Below are 21,683 nucleotides of genomic sequence, written 5' to 3'. Positions count from 1 at the left end.
AGTCAGGATACTTCAGGTGCCCACAAGGCCCTCCACCCTCCCAGGGCTGCCACACCTGGCCATACCTGGCATGTGCTTCCTTCCTATCCTCTCTGCACACCAGCCACACTGGCCCATCCTGGCCACTCCTGGGCTCCGTGCTGTCTGCCACCACAGGGCCTTGGCATCTCCTGCTTTCTGTTGTCTTCTTTCTTTACGTGCAGAAGCTCCTGCCTGGCCTGAACTCTCTGACTCAATTAAATTCCTCTGTTCTTTACCCTCATAGCCTCACATGCCTTTCCTTCATAGCATTATATGGCAACTGTCATTTTACATTTATTTCTTTCTATTTTCTGATGAACGCCTCCCCCAGTAGACTATCAGTCCCCAGAAGCATGCACCTTGTCTTTTTCAATTCATTTCTGTATTTCCAGTGCCCAGCACAGTACCTGGTGCATAGCAGGTGCTCAAGAAGTATTCTGAATAAGTGAATGATTCAGAGCTAATCACAGCTGGAAGAGCCACTGAAGGTCATCACTATTATTAAAAGTAGACCTCAAGGCTTAGATCTCAGGGAAGGGAGGACCCCAGAGAAGCCTGTGAGATAAGAGTCAAATTTTAGAGTGTTGCCGGGCGTGGTGGCTCACGCCTGTAATCCCAGCACTTTGGGAGGCCGAGATGGGTGGATCACCTGAGGTCAAGAGTTCGAGAGCAGCCTGGCCAACATGGCGAAACCCCATCTCTTACTAAAAATACAAAAACTAGCTGGGCATGCTGGCGCGTGCGTATAGTCACAGCTACTCAGGAGGCTGAGGCAGGAGAATCGCTTGTACCCGGAAGGCGGAGGCTGCAGCAGGTTTTTTGTGTTTTTAGTTTCCTAAGCTTGGCTTGGCACAGCACACACAAAGCCACGGGGACCCAGAGCTTGTGACTTACACCGTGAAGCACAGGGTGGGGAAGAATGAGTGACAGTGAAGAATGTTCCCTTGCCTAAAAGGAGATGATTCGGAAAAGACCAGATGGAGGAGGTGTGGTTAGGGATAGGAGTTACTGGGTCCCCAAGAATGAGTCCAGCACCCCATCCCTCAGGGGATAGAAACCCACGTTAAGGTTGTAGGGATCCTGGAAGACTCCCAGAGAAGCCCACTTTGGTGGAGCAGCAGTGGCACAGGGAGGTGTTGGAATGCAGTGGCCTCAGGACAGCCTCCTGGGGATCAGGGACCCTGCACAGTGTGAGGGAGCAGATTGGAGTTCTCAAGCCTCTGGAGAGAGCGTGCACGTAGCTGGGGTGGATGGCTGTCCTGGGTGGGCTCAGGCTCCCAGGAGTGGGTGATCAGGGACCATGGCAGACCTACAGTCATCTCTGCAGAGGCAGTGGGGACTGGGGTGACTCAGACTGCAGGGAGGTCGGCGAGGAACCCTCCCAGCTGGGCGACTCACCCCAGATGCTGGTGTGGTAGGTAAGCCCCTCCCCACACCAGCTGCGCCACCTCTGGGTGGGGTGTGTGTGTGTGTGTGTGCATGCATGCCGGATGCGTGTCTGAAATCTCAATGCAGTGAGTGTTTACCTAAAGAGCAGTGGAGTGAAGTGGCTGCTCTTCTTCATGTTTGCAACTGTTTCCCACCTTCAGTGGAAATGGGAGCTTAAAAGCTCAGATAAGCCAGGGCGATGGCTCATGCCTGTAATTCCAGCACTTTGGGGGGCCAAGGTGGGCGGGTCACTTGAGGTCAGGAGTTTGAGACCAGCCTGCCCAACATGGTGAAACCCCGTCTCTACTAAAAATACAAAAATTAGCCAGGAGTGGTGGCTCGTGCCTGTAGTCCCAGCTACTCGGGAGGCTGAGACAGGAGAATCACTTGAACCCGGGAGGCAGAGGCTGCAGTGAGCTGAGATCACACCACTGCACTTCAGCCTGGGCGACAGAGTGACCGAAAAAAAAAAAAAAACTCAGATAAATTAAATATGCAGAAATAGAGAAAGTAATAGGTTTTTATCCCTGAAGATATGGTCTGGGAAATTTATACTCATTCCATAGTATTTATATGAGTATTTATATGAGTATTTTTACTCGTTCCTTGTGTTGCTTGAAGTTCCAGCAAGGAACAGAATCCTACTCAGTCGGATTTCATGACTATTATAGAGAGGTGGGCGGGGCAAAGAGCCCCAACCAAGGCCGCAGAGGCTCCTAGGCATCAGCAGCAAGGGGAAGCCTGCGGGGGCGGGGTAGGGGATTATGCTGTTGAAGTCCATTGACAGCTGGAGACAGAAAGTAGAACCACCCAGCAAAAGCTGGGGTTGAGGGACTAAGCCACTGCCCAGAATGAAACCTGAAGAAGGAAGGAAGCAGGAAGAAATATCCCTACTTCTCTCTCTCCTCCCAGCGTCCGAAACCTGGAAGCCAGCCAGCAACGATGTGCGGGTGATACAGTCCACAGGGGCCAACATTCCAGGGCCCACGGCAGGGCGGACAGATGGGTGGAGTGGGGCTTGAGTTAAAGAACAGATGGGGAAACTGAAGCCCAGACAGGGGAAGGACTTGCCTAAGGTCATTTAGCAATTGAAGGGCACCATGAGGACTCAGCCTCTGACTTCCTTCTTCTCATAGGAGGGCTTCCTGCTCAACACCATGCTTTATTGCCTACACACACAGCTACGTGGTTGCTTCTCATTTTCAAACTTTGTTGTAAAAAGAAGTCGGAAAATGCAAACGTTGCATGAAGAAAAGAATGTGTTGGCGTCTAGTCTTCCAGGCTGCCTCTCTGTGTGTGGACACATATTGATTTATTTTAATGTTCTTAATTTTAGATTCAGGGGTGTGTGTGGGCAGGTTTGTTCCGTGGGTATATATTGTGTGATATGGGTTTGGGCTTCTGTTAATCTTGTTACCCAAAGAGTGAACATAGGACCCAACAGGTAGTTTTTCAACCCCTGCCCCTCTCTTTCCCTCCTTGCTTTTATTTATTTTGGAGACAGGGTCTTGCTCTGTCGTCCTGGCTGGAGTGCAGTGGCACGGTCTCAGCCCACTGCAACCTCTGCCTCCCAGGTTCGAGCGATTCTTGTGCTTCGGCCTCCGGAGTAGCTGGGACTACAGGCGGGACCACCATTCCTGGCTAAGTTTTGTATTTTTAGTAGAGATGAGGTTTCATCATGTTGGCTAGGCTGGTCTTGAAGTGACCTCAGGTGATCCACCTGCCTTGGCCTCCCAAACTGCTGGGATTACAGGCGTGATTCACCACCGTGCCTGGCTCCTCTTTGCTTTTAGAGTCCCCAGTGTCTGTTGTTCCCAAATGTGTGGACACACATTTAGTAAAAATGGGAGTGGGTTTTGTAAACCTAAAAGTATTTGAGACAGGTCTCAATCAATTGAGAAGTTTATTTTGCCAAAGTTAAGGACATGCCCAGAAGAACAGAACACAGAATCACAGAAACAGTCTGTGCCTTTCTACAAAGATGATTTTGAGGGTGTCAGTATTTAAAGGGGAAAAGCAGGCTGGAGGGGAACGAGGGAGGGTGTGGTCATATTACTGAATTCACATGTTGCAAGAGAAAAGGAGTAGGTGGGGGAATTGTCAATTATGTATTCATCTAGCACTCAGTAAATTGGCACTTTAAGTAAGATAAGGTGAACCAGAGTAATTGGAGATATCTGGCCTTTTATCTCTACCTATCTGCTTAGGCACAAAAGCGAAGGCCTTTTCTCGCATGACTCAGCTTTCAGCTTAATTTTTTTTCCTTTGGGTAGAGTGAATTGGAGTCTTAAGTTTTATTTTCCTTTCACAGTTTAGGAAGTTGGGAGAGGTGGGTTCACCTGGGAACTCATAGTGGGACCTGCACTCTGAATTCCTTGGAAGAAACTCCTTGGAGAAAAATGAAGGGAAAAAAAAACAACAAGGTGGGGAGGTGGTGGAGGGAGAGAGGGAATGGTCGGTGCTTTGGCCAGCCTGAGTTTCCCCAGCTGCTCCTTGTTTAGGCAGGAGAGACAGGCAAGCCGCCGAGCACTTGTGAGTTCCCACGGGAGCCCCTGCGCCCTGTGGGTCTGTCTCAGCATTGTCCTCCGTGCTGGGGATATCCCAGCTCCCAGCTTCCTGGAAGGCTGTCGTGTTAACCATGTTAACACTTTGTGTGGGGCTCAGCACTTGTGAGTGCCCGTTTAGTTCTTAGAGTTGCCCTGTGCGGGGCCAGGGAATGCCTACCACGTCCTAAAATGCACTGCGTGCCCCACTGTGCCCCACTGGAGGTATGTGAGTGACATTTCATGGTGTTTTGGTGGACAGTTTTAATTTCAGTAATTACATATTGATATGGTTTGGGTTTTTGTCCCTGCCCAAATCTCATGTCAAATTGGAGGAGGGCCCTAGTGGGAGGTGGTTGGATCATGGGGGTGGATTTCCCCCTTGTGTTCTTGTGGTAGGGAGTGAGTTCTCATGAGATCTGATGGTTTAAAAGTGTGTGGCACTTCCTCCTTCGTGCTCTCTCTCTCTGGCTCTGCCATTGTGAAGATGTGCCTGCTTCCCCTCTGCCTTCTGCCATGATTGTAAGTTCCCTGAGGCCTTTCAGCCATGCTTCCTGTACAGTCTGGGCAACTGTGAGTCAATTAAACCTCTTTTCTTTCTTTTTTTTTTTTTTTGATATGGAGTTTCGCTCTTGTTGCCCAGGCTGTAGTGCAATGGTGCAATCGGGGTCACTGCAACCTCCGCCTCCCAGGTTCAAGTGATTCTCCTGCGTCAGCCTCCCGAGTAGCTGGGATTACAGGTATGCGCCACCACGCCTGGCTAATTTTTTTTTTTTTTTTTTTTTTTTTTTTTTTTTTTGTATTTTTATTAGAGATGGGGTTTCTCCATGTTGGTCAGGCTGGTCTGGAACTCCCGACCTCAGGTGATCCGCCTGCGTCGGCCTCCCTAAAGTGCTGAGATTACAGGCGTGAGCCACTACACCTGGCCTAAACCGCTTTTCTTTATAAAGAAGCTTTTCTTTATAAATTACCCAGTCTCAGGTAGTTCTTTATAGCAGTGTGAGAATGGACTAATACACATGTGTTTTAATGCATCTTAGCAGGGCTGATCATAAACATATTTGACAACTGAATGGCACAGGCATCAACCAATCAGAACGGATGCTAGCAGTAAATATCCATGAATGTCTCTGGGACTCATAACTGAAAGGAGCTCAATTTTCCCTACCCGCCTGGTGATTGGGGTGCTCATAGTCCCCCAAGAGTGGGTTCCTGCTGTTTTCACCACACCACCCTGGCCTCCAGAAATCCACTCTGAGCTTTGAGCTTCCATACAGGGAGCTCAGGGGAGGGTAGGGAAGAAGAAAGGAGGGTGGGGATGGGGGGAGGGCTGCTGCCTGGAGCTGCCTCTCACACAGGACCCCCTGGATGGTCACTCTGTTTCTGGCATATTTAACCCCTGAAACTGTCCCCTGAGCAGCTGTGTCACCTCTGACCTGCTGCTCAGTGTCACCCCCATCTTTTATTTTAAGAAACAGAGTCTTACTCTGTTGCCCAGGCAGGAGTGCAGTGGTGCAATCATAGCTAACTACAGCCTCAAACTCCTGAGCTTAAGCCATCCTCCTGCCTCAAGCAACCCTCCTGAGTAGCTGGGACTACAGATGCATGCCACCATGCCTGGCTAATTTTTAAATGATATTTTGTAGAGACAAGATCTTGCTATGTTGCTCAGGCTGGTCTCATTTCTGGCTCAACCAATCCTCTTGCCTTGACCTCCCAAAGTGTTGGGATTATAGGCGTGAGCCGCTGTGCCTAGCCTCATCTCTCCTATTTTTAGGTGTGCCTTTGTAAATTACTTGTATTTCACTGGTTACTTTTTGTTTCTATAACATGTTTTATTGTGACACATAAAATGCAGGAAAAAAATGCATAAAGCTCGTACGTGTGGGTTAACACAGGACTGTGAACATGTCCTACACAAAGAAGGAGAACTGGGTTCCCTGGGGCCCCCACCATCTCTTCCCATGACAGCCTCCTGACCTCCAGAGTAAAGCACTATCCTGACTTTTTTTTTTTTTTTTTTTGAGATGGAGTCTCACTCTGTCACCCAGGGCGGAGTGCAGTGGCAGAATCTCAGCTCACTGCAACCTCCGCCTCCTGGGTTCAAGCAATTCTTCTGCTTCAGCCTCCCAAGTAGCTGGGACTACAGGCGCACACCACTACACTGGGCTAACTTTTGTATTTTCAGTAGAGACGGGATTTCACCATTTTGTTCAGGCAGGTCTCGATATTCTGACCTCAAGTGATCTGCCCACCTCGGCCTCCCAAAGTGCTGGGATTTACAGGCGTGAGCCACTGCGCCTGGCTATCCTAATTTTTATAACGCTAATTTCTTTGCTGTTCTTTATAGTTTCACCACTTAGGAAAGCCCTTGTTTGCTTTTGTTTGTAAAATGGCAGTCTTTTTATTTACGAAAATCTTGGTAATCCTGGTTTTGTTTTCATCCCCTCCCCACCATGTCCCCTCCTCGCCCCCAGCCCACCATTTATGGCAAGTGAAATCCACCCCTGTTTACTGTGGGTATTCGTTTCTCTCTTAACATGAGTTGTAATACATAAATATGTTTATTAAAAAAATTTTTTTTGAGACAGGGTCTCGCTCTGTTGCCCAAGTTGAAGTGCAGTGGGTGATCATAGCTCTCTGCAGCCTCCAACTCCTGGGCTCAAGCGATCCATCCTCCTGCCTCAGCCTTCTGAGTAGCTGGGACTACAGGTGACAGCCACCACCACGCCCGGCAATTCAGAGAAAAATTAAGTAAAGAATAGCATGTATAAATGAGATGGGCAAGATGATGAAGGTGGTACCCAAAAACTGAAGTTTGGGAAACCTTGATTATGTTCCATTTATGAAGAAAAAAAAGTCTTGGGGAGGTCTCTGGAGAGTCAGGGACTGGAACCCAGGTGCGCTGACCCAGGCCAACTACGTGGGCCACCAGGACACCACAGTCCTTGGGGCGCCGGCGGCTGGTGTTCCCTCAGGGAGCCCAGAGGCTGCAGTGCTGCTACGCACCACCAGAGGGCAGCACGGCCCCGGCTTGCGGCGCCCGGCCACTTCCCACACGGGCGGCCTGGGGTGGCGCTGGGCGGCTCTCCCTGGGGATTCGGGTTTGCCTGGACTCACCTTAGTCCAGAGATCCTCAAACGAGCTCTGGGACACACTCCCTTCTAAATTACCTGGGTGCTTGTTAACAGTGTAGAGTTTGGGGCCTTCCTGGACCCACAGAATCAGCATCCCTGAAGCTCCAGGTGTGTGGCGTGGGAGCTGGGGGGGTTTGGACAGTGGGGTGCTGGTCAGGGGAGTTTTGAGAACACTGCTGCAGGGAGGTGGGCACTGTCTCCCAGGGTCAGAGTTTGGGGGTGATGTGTGTGTGTGTGTGCAGAGGATTATCACACACACCGAGAAAGATTGCTGGTCAGAGGCCTGGGCTTGCATTTGGGCCCACCTCTTACTTGAATGGGTGGTAAATTCTTCATTAAGCATTTTGCATCTGACCACTCATCCATCCATCATCCATAAATATATGATAACTAAACCCTCACTATGGGTCCTTTCTGTGTGTGGAGATACAGTGGTGGGCAACACAGACACCATCCCTGCCCTCCTAGAATTCATGCTTGTGTGGAGGAGCCAGAGAGTAGCAAATAATTCCTTACATATAAAATTACATGTTAGGCTGAGCGCAGTGGCTCACACTTGTAATCGCAACACTTTGGGAGGCCAAGGTGGGAGGGTTGCTTGAGGCCAGGAGTTCAAGACCAGCCTGGGTAATATAGCAAGACCCCATCTTTACAAATATTTAAAATAAAATTACAATTTATAGGAGCTGCCTTGAAGGAGGAGGGATTCATAGGGTGCGGTGTGGATGAAAAGAGCTCTAGGAACCTGAGGATGTGAAGGATTCTTCCCTTAGGAAATTATGCTTGAATTGAAATCTGAGGGTGAGAAGGAGTGAACCAGGCGGAGTCAGAGGGAAGAGTGTTTCAGACAGAGGAATCTCATGTGCAAAGGCCCTGAGGTGGAAATGAGCTCATTTCCTTGGCAGAACAGTGTGGTTGGAGCAGGGAGGAAGAGAGGGACTGGCTGGACCTGGGGTATGGGCAGTAGACAAGGACCAGTACCCTCAGGTTCTCAAATTTCCCATCTTCAAATGGGACAACAAGAGAACAATCTATCTTGCAAAGAGGATAAAATGTAATGATGAGCCTAAAGCATCTAATGTAGTGCCTGGTACATAGTTGGTGTCAATATTGGGGGTGGAGGTGGATCTGGGCAGAGGGTACAGCCTGGTTAGAGAGCTGTGGGGAAGCACTGGGCAACTGCGGGGACCAGAGCTGTCTCGGCCGCCTGCAGGGACCAGCTGAGAAGCGTGTTTAACCACGGTGAACATTACCGCTGGCATCGCTGTCTTGTTGAAAACAAAGTGAAATTGGAGAACATACTATTGTCTTGAACTAGGCCAAGATGACTAATTATTAGACTCACTTTTGAAAGGTTACCATATACAGACATGCGATGAGGTGGAGAGAGGAGAGTTTGGAAATCTGATTCATTCTGAAACCCCAATAGATGGAACTCTTGCTTGGTTTCTGAGCATAATGACTGTGAGCATTCGATTTAACTCAGCTGTCCCCACAGGCATGGTGCAAAACAAAATGTTTTGCATCAGCTCCTTGGAGTGTCATGGGGCAGCTCATGGCAGCCCTGGGGAGATCTCTGCTAGATGGTGAAGGGTGTGCAACGTGGGTGCTGGTGTTGGGGAATGGAGGGGACGCCAGACCTCAAATCTGGGATCTGAGTCTGAGGGATGGCTTTGCCACAAGTGGACCATGTGGCTTAGGTTAACTTCCTCCTTTCTTTGGGCCTTAGTTTCCTCATCTGGAAAATGAAGGGCTAGACCAGATGCTCTCCAAGAACTTCTCTAGTTTTGTTGTTCTATGGCCTTCGCTGGTGGTGTGACTTTGGATGTTACCTTCAGCTCCTGGGTTTTAGTTTCCTTTTGAGCATTTTAGATTTCCCCAAGTGTTGGTTTATTTCACTCCCCATTTGCCGCCCCCACCCTTGAAGTCTAGCAACTCTAAATCTTCTCCAGACTCCATTGAGAACAAATCACCCTAGTTCCTTGCCCTATGGGTCAGTGGTTTAATCTGGGGATGCGTGAGTCCCTTGGTCCTGTCTGGAGATGCATAAATCCACTGTGGCCTGATGTGGGGATTCCAAGTCCTTGAGGTCTAATCTGGGGATGCATGTGGTCCAGTACTCACAGACCCAAGGGGGCCTGAAGGCACCTGGACCCTTCAGGAAGTCCTGTCTCTGGGACTTGCAAGGGAACATTCGTGAAGCTGGTATCAGGGCTGAACATGGATTGGGGCTTTCTAAGGGCCAAGTGCAGGCACTCATTTCCTTCTCACATTATTCCCACCTCTGAGGGGCAGAGGGGCTGAGTAATTTTCCTAAGGCCACACAGGGAGCAAGGGGCAGAGGTGGCATGTGTGCCCAAGCCTATTTGATTCAAACTGTTGTTGACTTTGGAAACTGACCCCACCATCTCATTTATTTCTGACAACAAATATGTCCATTAACAGGTATCAAGCCTTAGAGGCTTCATAGCAAAACAGAGTGGAGACCTGGTAGGTAGGCAGGCAGCTTCCAGATTTCTCTACCCAGCCCCCACTTCCTGGCCAGGAACTGGAGGCAGGGAAGCTCCATTGCCCATATAGCTGCGTGACTTTTCATTTGCCCGTTCCTGTGGTCAGACTCCGTGGTGTGAGACTTCCTGTGGTGGAGCCGAGTGATGCAAGAATGTTGCTGTGTAGGGCTGTGGTCCTGCACCGTCCACTTTATTGGTTGCCTAAGGCATCTTCAGTGGTAAAATGGGAAAGGCATAGTTTTTGTCCTGAACGTTGTCCTTAGACCTAAGCCAGACTTGATCAGATGCCACATGGGGCGTATCCTCCTGAGCATCCCACGTCTACCCCCTGCCTTGGATGTCTGACATCAAGTATGTAAGTGCTTGTGTCTGGACCTGAACTTCACTCCAAACGGTGGGGTTGGCTACAGGTCAGTTACCCATGTGAGATTATAGTGCCTTGACTGGTTATTCTTTTTTTTTTTTCTTGAGACAGGGTCTAGCTCGGTTGCCCAGGCTGGCGTGCAGTGGTGTGATTGCTCTGTCTCCTGGGCTCAAGCCATCCCCCCATCTCAGCCTCCTGAGTAGCTGGAACTACAGGCATGCACCATTGTGCCAGCTAACTTTTACATTTTAGCAGAGATGGGGTTTATGCCATGTTGGCCAGGCTGGTCTTGAACTCATGGCCTCAAGTGATCCACCCACCTTGGCTTCCCAAAGTGATGAGATTACAGGCGTGAGGCACTGCGCCTGGCCACCTGACCGGTTATTCTTATCAAAATGAGAACAGAACTGAAATTGAACGTAAGCCACCATTAATTATCATCAGTAATGTATTTAATATAAGGCATAATTTACAGTCACACTAAAATAAATATAAATGGCTTGACACAAGTAAACATTCTTGCTCAACCCTTGACACCCTCTAGGGATGGATCTGAAGATCCCCCAGACATATGAATATTATTTTTCAAATTATTATTATTACGATTTTTTAGAGACAGGGTCTCACTCTGTTGCCCAGGCTGGAGTACAGTGGTGTGATCATGGCTCACTCCTGGGCTCGAACTCCTAGGCTCCAGAGATCCTCTGTATTCATCTGTTCTCGCACTGCTGTAAAGAAATACCTGAGACTGGGTAATTTATAAAGAAAAGAGGTTTAATTGCCACATGATTCTGCAGGCAATACAGATGCTGGCATCTGCTTGGCTTCTGAGGAGGCCTCAGAAGGCTTCCAATCATGGCACATGCATTGCATGGCCAGAGTAGGAGTGAGTGGAAAATGGGGCACTTCTACACGCTTTTTTTTTTTTTTTTTTTTTTTTTTGAGATGGAGTCTCACTCTGTCGCCCAGGCTGGAGTGCAGTGGCACGATCTCGGCTCACTGCAAGTTCCACCTCCTGGGTTCACGCCATTCTCCTGCCTCAGCCTCCCAAGTAGCTGGGACTGCAGGTGCCCACCACCACACGCAGCTAATTTTTTGTATTTTTTAGTAGAGACAGGATTTCACCGTGTTAGCCAGGATGTTCTTGATCTCCTGACCTCATGATCCGCACGCCTGGGCCTCCCAAAGTGCTGGGATTACAGGCGTGAGCCACCGCGCCCAGCCTGCTACATGTTTTTAAACAGCCAGATCTTGCAATAACTCACTCACTCACTCAACAATAACAGTACCAAGGGGATGTTGTTAAGCCATTTGTGAAGGACCACCCTCATGATCTGGTCACCTCCCACCAGGCACCACCTCCAACCCCGGGGATTACAATTCAACATGCTATTTAGGCGGGGACACAGATCCAAACAATATCCTCCTCTCACGTAGCTGGGACTACAGGTGTGTGCCACCAAGCTCGGCCTCTGGTTTTTCAAATGATACCCCAATTCGGAGCACCTCTCACCACTTCCCTATTCAAGCCACTAGCCAACGATGTGGGTTATGACAGAAACAGGAGCCTCCTCGCTCCTTTCCTCCTCCAAACTTGCTCACCTTGTAGGTGACTCTCTGTGCTGCAGGATCTGTTAAGGCTTGAGTCAGATGGCGAAGTCTGTGCTCGAGGCCCTCCGATGGTTTCCCTTCCACCAGGAGTCAAAGCCAAAGTTCTTACCGGGGCCTCCATGACCTCACTGGGTCTGCCCTGGTCCTTCGCTGGGCTCATCTGCTGTTCTGCTTTTGCTCACCTCGTTCCAGCCTCTCTGGCCTCCGCGCTATTCCTTCAGGCACATTTCTGCTGCCTGGCTTTTGCACTTGCTTTTCCCTCTCCCTGGAGAGCTCTTGCCCCAGATACCCATGAGGCTCCCTCTCTCCCCTCCTTCCGGTTTCTGCTCCATTGTCTGTATCCCAGAGAGGCTCTTCTTGACCACTCTATCTAAAATATCAGCTTCCTGCAATAAAATATCAACTTCCTTCACTCTTTATTCTTTTTCCCTCTTAATTTTTTGTTATATCTCCACCTGACATGTATTTGTTGATTCTTTCGCCACTAGAATATAAGCTCCACAAAAGCTGCATCTCTGCTCCTCTCCCTGCTACATCCTTAGAGTGAAGCCTAGTGCCTGACCACATCAGTACATTGGTTGAATTGAATGAAGGATCAATAAAGGAATAAACTGAGGTTGGGCACAGTGGCTCACGCCTGTAACCCCAGCACTTTGGGAGGCCGAGGCAGGTGGATCACCTGAGGTCAGGAGTTCAAGACCAGCCTGACCAATACGGTGAAACCTCGTCTGTACTAAAAGCACAAAAATTAGCCGGGCATAGTGGGGTATGCCTGTAATACCAGGTACGTGGAGGGCTGAGATGGGAAAATCGCTTGAACCCGGGCGGTGGAGGTTGCAGTGAACCAAGATCGTACCACTGCACTCCAGCCTGGGCAACAGAGTGAGACTCCATCTCAAAAGGAATAAATGGAGCTTTCTGTGGTAAGTATCTTTGCTCATGGCAGGAGCCTCACTGACAGTTTCCTGAGTCACACTTTCCGGTTTCTGCGTTGCGTGTACATTGAAGCCATTCCAATGGTGGATCTGAGCCTCGGGATAATTGGAGATCGCTTTTTCAGTATGTAGTTCCATATCATCATGTTTTTGGATGCCTTTAATTTTTCTTCACTTCTTCTTGTGTCCCATCACCAACATGAGTAGTTGGATTTATTTTAGGGCCCTTTCTCACAAAAAGCAAAGTTTCATCACTTTGTGGGAGTAGCTGGGGACACATAGGACCGAGAGAGGTGCAGAGCCGTGCTGAGAGGCCCTGGTGGTGGCTGCCTCTCTCGCTGGCTAAGGGGCTCAGCTTCAGCACCTGCACCCAGTTCTGCAGTGCACGATTTGAACTCATCCCTCAGTGAAATAACAAAGGATCCCAATCATAGTCCTTGAGGACAGCTTACAAGTGATTCATGTTGAACTCAAGAATGCCAAGGAATCTTGTGGGTTTATCTGCTCCATCTCTGCTTTAACCTCGATGTCCTCCCGGCTCCAGTGGCTCCATCATGTTCTCAACTTTGTATACTCATGGTTCTAGAATCCCAAACCCTGGATTCCTGTCTAAGGCTCAGTCTCTTGCTAGGAGGAAAGACATCTTATCAGATGTTAGGTGTGAGATGTTGGAGGCTGTGTTTGGTCTCCCAGCATTCTTGTGAGTGAAGGGCTTTTAGCCACATTCTCTCTGTCCCTTGATTTCTCTCTCACTTTGTGGGAAAGTAGACAGCGGGACCATCACCCCAGTTCAGGATTGAAAACTCAGATGTTTAAATTTGCAAACTCATGATGGGTTTCTCTCCTTGGCATGTGGTCTCCTTTATTTGAGCTATATGTGTTGAGGACCTACTGTGTGCACTAGGGCACTCCATGGGTATGGGGAGGAGCAAGACAGAACCCTTGTCCCTCAAGACTGGAATCCAGAAAAGGGTGGGGATGAGTGTGGCAACAGCTCTGGAGTAGGAAGAGGGACATGGGTGAGAGAGAGGAGAGAGCTGTGACTCCAGCTGCAGTGGGGTCAGGGAAGGACTTATTGTTTTCATAAAAATAGCACAGATGAAGGCTGGGCATAGTGGTGGCTCATGCTTATAATCCCAGTACTTTGGGAGGCCAAGGTGGGTGGATTGCTTGAGATCAGGAGTTCAAGACCAGCCTGCTGGGCAACATGGTGAAACCCCGTCTGTACAAACAAACAAACAAACAAACAAATTAGCTAGGCATGGTAGGACGCACCTGTTGTCCCAGCTACCCAGGAGGCTGAGGTGGGAGGATCACTTGAGCCCAAGTGGCAGAGGTTGCAGTGAGCCGAGATTGCACCACTGCACTCCAGCCTGGGCAACAGAGCCAGATTCTGTCTTGAAAAAAAAAAAAAAAAAAAAGCTCAGATGGTCTTGAAAGGCAAAAAATTTAGAAAAGATACAATAGATAAAACAAAGGGCCTCCCAAGTTTCCTCCCTGCAAAACCATCATTCAAGCTGTGTTTCTATGTGGAGTCTCTAGATGGAGAGACAGATAGGCCTACCTTATAAAATGGGATACTTTTGAAAGTAAAAGTTATAGAGGTAATTTTACTTAACATAAACAGAAGACAAGGAAACAAAACCAAAGGAATCTGAATCTTAAACAAATATTACATTATCACCAATGGAATTGGTTCCTAAAAGATCCCTCTAAGTTTTTTTTTTCTTTTTTCAGATGGAGTTTCACTATTTTTGCCCAGGCTGGAGTGCAATGGTGCGATCTCGGCTCGCTGCAACCTCTGCCTCCCCGGTTCAAGCGATTCTTCTGCCTCAGCCTCCCTAGTAGCTGGGATTATAGGCACCTGCCACCATGCCTGGCTAATTTTTGTATTTTTAGTAGAGACGGGGTTTCACTGTGTTGGCCAGGCTGGTCTTGAGCTCCTGACCTCCAGTAATCCACCCGCCTTGGCCTTCCAAAGTGCTGGGATTACAGGCATGAGCCACCGTGCCTGGTCAAGATCCCTCTAAATTTAACAAGAGATTAGGAAAAACATTGTGATTGGAGTTACATAGTTTTTTCAAATCTTTAAGTTTTATTATAAGCACAATTAACAATGGTATTCTTCTCAGATAAAATACTTAAATTAATCCAATGGTGGGAATTTTGAGAGTAATGTGATTTGTTCATCATTAAATGAGAAGACAGGCATATTCTATGAAAAGTCTATAACCAAGTTTTCCATTTGTATTAGTCCATTTTCATGCTGCTGATACAGACATACCTGAGACTGGGCAATTTACAAAAAAAAAAAAAAAAAGGTTTAATGGACTCACAGTTCCACGTGGCTGGGGAGGCCTCACAATCATGGCAGAAGGTGAAAGGCACATCTCACATGGCGGCAGACAAGAGAACAGAAATTGTGCAGGGAAACTCCCCTTTATAAAACCATCAGATCTCATGAGACTTATTCACTATCACGAGACTAGCACGGGAAAGATGCACTCCCATGATTCAATTACCTCCTACCAGGTCCCTCCCATAACACGTGGGAATTGTGGGAGCTACAATTCAAGATGAGGTTTGGGTGGGGACACAGCCAAACCGTATCACCATTCCTGTCCTTTTCTCATGCACCCTTCACAGATGTGCACACTTAGTGCTCTGAGTTCTGAATAAGCTTAGCCATGTGTCCATCAAGATGTGGCGTGGCTCCATCATCCCCAATAGTCTCTGCCCTGATGGGCTCCTCCTTCCTCACTTGGACCCTGGCAATCACTGATCTGCCTTCTGTACCTGTAGATTTGCCTTTTCCAGACAATCACATAATTAGAAGATAATCTGTATCAGTCCATTCTCACACTGCTATAAACATACTACCTGAAGGCTGGGCACCTGTAATCCCAGCACTTTGGGAAGCCAAGGCAGGCGGATCACGAGGTCAGCAGTTTGAGACCAGCCTGACCAACATGGTGAAACCCCATCTCTACTAAAAATACAAAAATTAGCTGGGTGTGATGGTGCGCTCCTGTAATGCCAGCTACACAGGAGGCTGAGGCAGGAGAATTGCTTGAAACCGGGAGGCGGAGGTTGCAGTTAGCCAAGATCACGCCACTGCACTCCAGCCTGGGTGACAGAGCGAGACTCTGTCTCAAAAAAAAAAAAAGATACTACCTGAGACTGGGTAATTTATAAACAAAAGAGGTTTAATAGACTCACAGTTCCGCATAGCAGGGGAGGCCATAGAACTTACAATCATGGCAGAAGGTGAAGGGCAAGCAATGCAAATCTTAATTCTAATGCTTTCATCACAGAATCTCATACCTATTATTGGTTGTGTGTGTGTCCTTTTCAAGTCTCTGGCTTCAGCATCTGCAGGGAGTAAATTTCCCACCTGCTGGGGATGGGGAGCACCATTGCCCGACTGTGCAGGCTCATAAAAGGGGGTCTGGGTTCTAAGTGCTCATCAAACAGACTCTCAGCCACTTCTGTTTTCAGCCTCTCTTGCACCCCCCTTTCAGAGGGATTCTGGTTGATGCAGAGTGTTGTGGCTCAAATAGATTTTCTGTTCTCAGGTTCTTCACCCTGCAGGCACACATAGGACTTAACTTTCTCTCATTTGCTGGGCCAATTACCAATCATTCACTTTTTAATCTTCCAGATTTTGATGACGTCTTTTTTTATTTTATTTTTTTTGAGTCAGAATCTTGCTCTGTCACCAGGCTGGAGTGCAGTGGGGCAATCTCGGCTCACTGCAACCTCCGCCTCCCAGGTTCAAGCAATTCTCCTGCCTCAGCCTCTTGAGTAGCTGGGACTACAGGCGTGCACCACCATGCCCAGCTAATATTTGTATTTTTAGTAGAGATGGGATTTCACCCTGTTGGCCAGGCTGGTCTGGAACTCCTGACCTCAAGTGATCCACCCGCCTTGGCCTTCCAAAGTGCTGGGATTACAGGTGTGAGCCACCACACCTGGCTCTGGTTGCTTTCATATCTTTGTTTTTCTTAATATTTATTATCTATCTATTCATAATTCCATTTTCAGCAGGGTCTCTTCTGATTTTGACATTTATTATTAATTTGGGACTTCTGTAATGTTATTTGATTTCAATTTGTTTCCTTAGGTCTCTCTTTTGTGTGTCATTCTGCTGTTTAATCAACTCATCTTTGAAATTTTGTTGTACCAAATTCCTGTTTTTGTTCCATCGTTTTATAGCAGAGAGCACCTATGTGAAGTTTTCTTCCAGTTTTGGGGTTATATCTTCTTCTAGGCTGGATTCTTTGTCTTTTGGGTGCTTTTTTTCTTGGGGTTTTGGTGGGAGTGTGTGCACGTAGTTTCCATCAGTTTCTTACTTGTGCGTGGGCATTTCTGTTCAAATATTCTTTTTGCTGTTAGACAGTGTGAACTTGGACTCATTTCTCAGTGTGTCTGAGATAGGTTTTGCCATAGTTTGAAGTCCACATATTTTTTGTTCTTAACATTTTTCCTTTAGCCTGGGATCATGGTGGGATGAGGGGCAGGAAAGTGGAAAAGCATATTGGGGCAGTGCATATTTCTGGAACAAATATGTTCTCACTTCTGAGGGTGTGAAAATATACTAGGGTTGCACTTCCCTGGGGAGAAAGATAGCTTCCCTTTAGAATGTGGGATAGTTAGCTGGGCATGGTAGCACACACCTGTAATCCCAGCTACTTGGAAGGCTGAGGCAGGAAGGTTGCTTGAGCCCAGGAATTTGAGGCTGCAGTGAGTTGTGATTGTGCCACTGCTCTCCATCCTGGATGACAGAGCAAGGCCTCATCTCTTAAAACACAAAAACTCAGACCCAGGGGTGATGGCTCACACCTGTAATCCCAGCACAGTGGGAGGCTGAGGTGGGAGGATCACTTGAGGTCAGGAGTTTGAGACCATCCTGGCCAACATGGTGAAACCCCGTCTCTACTAAAAACACAAAAATTAGCTGGGCATCATGGTGGGCGCCTGTAGTCCCAGCTACTAGGGAGGCTGAGGCATGAGAATCACTTGAACCCAGGAGACGGAAGTTGCAATGATTCAAGATCGTGCCACTGCACTCTAGCCTGGGCAACAGAGTGAGACTCCGTCTCAAAAACAAAAAACAAAACCAGAAGGCAGGATATTTAATACTCATTGCCCCAGCCTTGTTGGGGAGGGGCACAATAAGAAAAATCCCATCCGGCATCCTGAAACAAATCAGTATTGGGGTGAGCCCAGTGGGGCAGCTGATGGCTGAGTCAGGCTGGTGCAATGGAAGGAGCTGTGAGGGCCCCGTAGCTTGGAGCATCTCTGGTCCCCTTAGCATCCCTGGTCCCCTTAGCAGCCACCATGAGACTGAGCAGGCAGGGCTGGAGTTGGACAGCCCAGTTTGGAAATGCCAGCCATGAATGAGTGCCCCGTGGCTGCCTTGGGAATGTGTGCCAGGATTGGGATCCTGCAGTTGAGGATCTGAAAGGTTCTGACCAGGTGGCTAAAGAGTATGACTTCAGGCGGGGCGTGGTGGCTCACATCTGTAATCCCAGCACTTTGGGAGGCTGAGGCGGGTGGATCACCTGAGGTCAGGAGTTCGAGACCAGCCTGGCCAACATGGTGAAACCCCGTCTCTACTAAAAATACAAAAATTAGCCAGGCATGGTGGTGCACGCCTGTAGTCCCAGCTACATGGGAGGCTGAGGCAGGAGAATGGCTTGAACCCAGGAGACGGAGGTTGCAGTGAGCCAAGATTGTGCCATTGCACTCCAGCCTGGGTGACAAGAGCAAAACTCCTTCTCAAAAAAAAAAAAAAAAAAAAAAAAGTATGACTTCATAATAAGGTCATGTTGCCAGGGACCATGTATTGACGTTTCTAGGGAGAAATGAGAAGGAATACAGCAACCGAGTAAGACGATGTTCGTTTATGACATCCATGATGTCTTTCAAGGCTTGAGAAACACTCTCTTTTGTCTAATTAGTCATTGTGACCATATCTCCATGGAGACCATTATGTTTGTACTCAACAATAGACACGTGTGCATCCATTAAAGGAACACAGTTGCCAAACGTACGCTCTGGGCCCAGGGTGGAGTGGCTTTTTACAGCACAGCCATCGGGGCTGCTGCAAAAAGTGTCAGAAAACAAGCAAGGAGCTGTCCTTATTCATGAAGAGAAGCTCTCTCTGGCATCAGGCCCTGGGTATAGGGGAGTGTGAAACCCAGGAAGGCGGGGTGCTCACGCTCATGGCAAAAGCTCCAAAGGCATAGATTCACTTTTTTTTTTCAAATGTGTGCCAAATATTTTTAAGCTCATTAATTAATGAAGGGACCAGTAAGATGTTAAGAACTGGCTCAGAAGAGAATGCAGAGAACAGACATTAATATAGGTAATTAGGAATGTTTTGGTCAAGAGACACAAAATTTATTTCTTCCAAGAGCAGTAAGGAGAATGGGGAGAAGATTTAGTCTTTCATTAAAAAAAAAAAATTGAGAGCCAACAAGTGCTCAGTAAAGTGAGTGGTGCTCGGATGGAGGGGTGGACAGGCCGGATGGGATTCAAGTGAGACTGTGCTACCCAGACCTGGGCAGTGCTCCAGGGATGCTCAGCAGAAGGGCAGGAGGCTGTGGGGGATGCCGCTGGCTGGGCCCTGTCCTTTTTGTGCTAAGCATCCCCAGCTCCCTGCACAGGCCCCAAATAAGGTAAATGCACGGCAGCCCTTGGGGCATGAGGGAACGAGAGGGGACCTTCCAGAAGAGTGGAGTGGGAACAGACCATGAAAGCTTGGGATTGCAGACCCCAGCTCTGCCATTGGACAAGAAACCAGTCCCTCTCAGATATCATTCGGCACTTGTTTCTGCCTCAGAACTGAGAGCAGCAAAGGGCTTTTGTGTTTGTCCTGCTCCTGGCTTCTTTTTTCTTTTTCTAGAGACAGGGTCATGCTCTATCACCCAGGCTGGATTGCAGTGGCACAATTGTAGCTGACTGTAATCTCAAACTCTCTTCTGGGCTCAAGTAATCTTCCCACTCCAGCCACCTGCTAATTTTTATTTTTAGTTTTTGGTAGAGACAGGTTCTTCCTAAGCTACGTTGCCCAGGCTGGTCTTAAACTCCTGTCTTTAGTGATCCTCCTGAGTTGGCCCCCCAAAATGTTGGATTACAGGCATGAGCCACTGCACCTGGCCTTCTCCTTACTGCCTTGTCCGATGGGATTTCGGGACTAATGTGACTTCGGCTACCTTGTTTGTACTGACCATCATCACTAACTACAGAAATACTACAAGGCCGAAGCCCTCAAGCCCCTAACCTGGTAGTTACAAAGGGAAAAGTTTCCTAAGCTCACCAGAGTGGCACTTGACTTAACTACCCACTTCTGCCTGGACTCAGGAAGCAAACCACCATGGACCTCGTCACCTGTAATCACACGCACAGACAGGCACTTGCTCATGGCCATTTCCTTTTATTTTGTACACAATTCTAACAACTCCAGTATTTTTAGTAAAGTGAGAGTTGATGGCATGGCTGTTGGCAGGCACATGGACACCAGCAGGAGGGAGTGGCTGGAAGCCTGTCAGTGAGGTCAGGAACTGGAGAAATATCAAAGCAATTACACAAGGCCAGGATGGCATGCTGGGGCCGCTCAGAGCACAGAACACTCTACTCACTCCTGGCCTAGCGCAGCCGCTGACCATTCTTAGCCATAGCCTTGAGTCACCCAGGAAAGAGTTTACCAACAACAAAGCAGGAGCTTTGAGATCATAAAGTTCTGGGTTCAATTCTCTGCTCCCTGTTTGCAGGGCTCTAGGCAAAAAGTCTCCCTCTCAGGCTAGAGTGCAATACCGCAATCTCGGCTCACTGCCACCTCCATCTCCCGGGTTCTAGCGATTCTCCTGCCCCAGCCTCCTGAATAGCTGGAACTACAGGTGCGAGCCACCATGCCCAGCTAATTTTTTTGTATTTTTAGTAGAGACGGGATTTCACCATATTGGCCAGGATGGTCTCAATTTCTTGACCTTGTGATCCGCCCACCTCGGCCCCCCAAAGTGCTGGGATTACAGGCGAGAGCCACCATGTTTGGCTTTTTTATTTTTATTTTTATTTTTTTAAAGACAGAGTCTCACTCTGTCACCCAGGCTGGAGTGCAGTGATGCGGTCTTGGCTCACCGCAATCCTCGCCTCCTGGGATCAAGTGATTCTTGTGCCTCATCCTCTCGAGTAGTTGGGACTATGGGCATACACCATCACACCCAGCTACTTTTTGTATTTTTAGGAGAGATGGGTTTTCACCATGTTAGCCAGTCTGGTCTTGAACTCCTGACCTCAAGTGATCTCCCTGCCTTGGCCTCCCAAAGTGCTGGGATTACAGATGGTGCCTGGCTGGTCTAGGCAAATCACTTTTAATACTGCCTTCATATTAGAGTGTTGGGAGGATTAAATTAGTTTACAGAGCACATAGTAAATGCTCATGAAAAATTAGCCGCTATTGGCAGGGAAGTGAATGATGGTCAACGACGTGCAACAACATGGACGAGCCTCAAAATAATTCTAATGACAGGAAGAAACAGACACAAAAGGGCACTTACCATCCGGTTTCATTCATAGAAATTGCAAAACAGGCACAAGTCATCTGTGATATTAGAGGTCAGGATGTTGGTTATGTGGGTTTGCCATTTTTGTTGTAAAATAGAACAGATAGAAATAATGCAGCAGGGAGGTGAATTTTTAAATATTGTATATTTCAAAATAGCCAAAAGAGGATTTTAAGTGTTCATACCACAAAGAAATGTTTAATATATGAGGTGATGGATATGCCAGTTTAATACCCTTATTTGATTATTCTACAATGTATACATATATCAAAACATCACATTGTACCCCATAAATACATACAATTATTATTTGCCAATTAAACATTAAATAACAGCCAGCGTGGTGGCTCATGCCTGTAATCCCAGCACTTTTGGAGGCTAAGGCAGGAAGATTGCTTGAGCTCGGGAGCTCAAGACGAGGCTGAGCAACATAGCAAGACTTTTCTCTACTAAAAATAAAAAAAAAAAAATTGGCTAGGCATGGTGGCATGCACTTGTAGTTCCAGCTACTTAGGAGGCTGAGGTGGGAGAATTGCTTGAGCCCAGGATGTTGAGGCTGCTCTG

Source organism: Nomascus leucogenys, chromosome 13 (genome assembly GCF_006542625.1).
Source record: "Nomascus leucogenys isolate Asia chromosome 13, Asia_NLE_v1, whole genome shotgun sequence".
Lineage (NCBI taxonomy): Eukaryota > Metazoa > Chordata > Mammalia > Primates > Hylobatidae > Nomascus > Nomascus leucogenys.
This window is presented reverse-complemented; position numbering follows the sequence as displayed.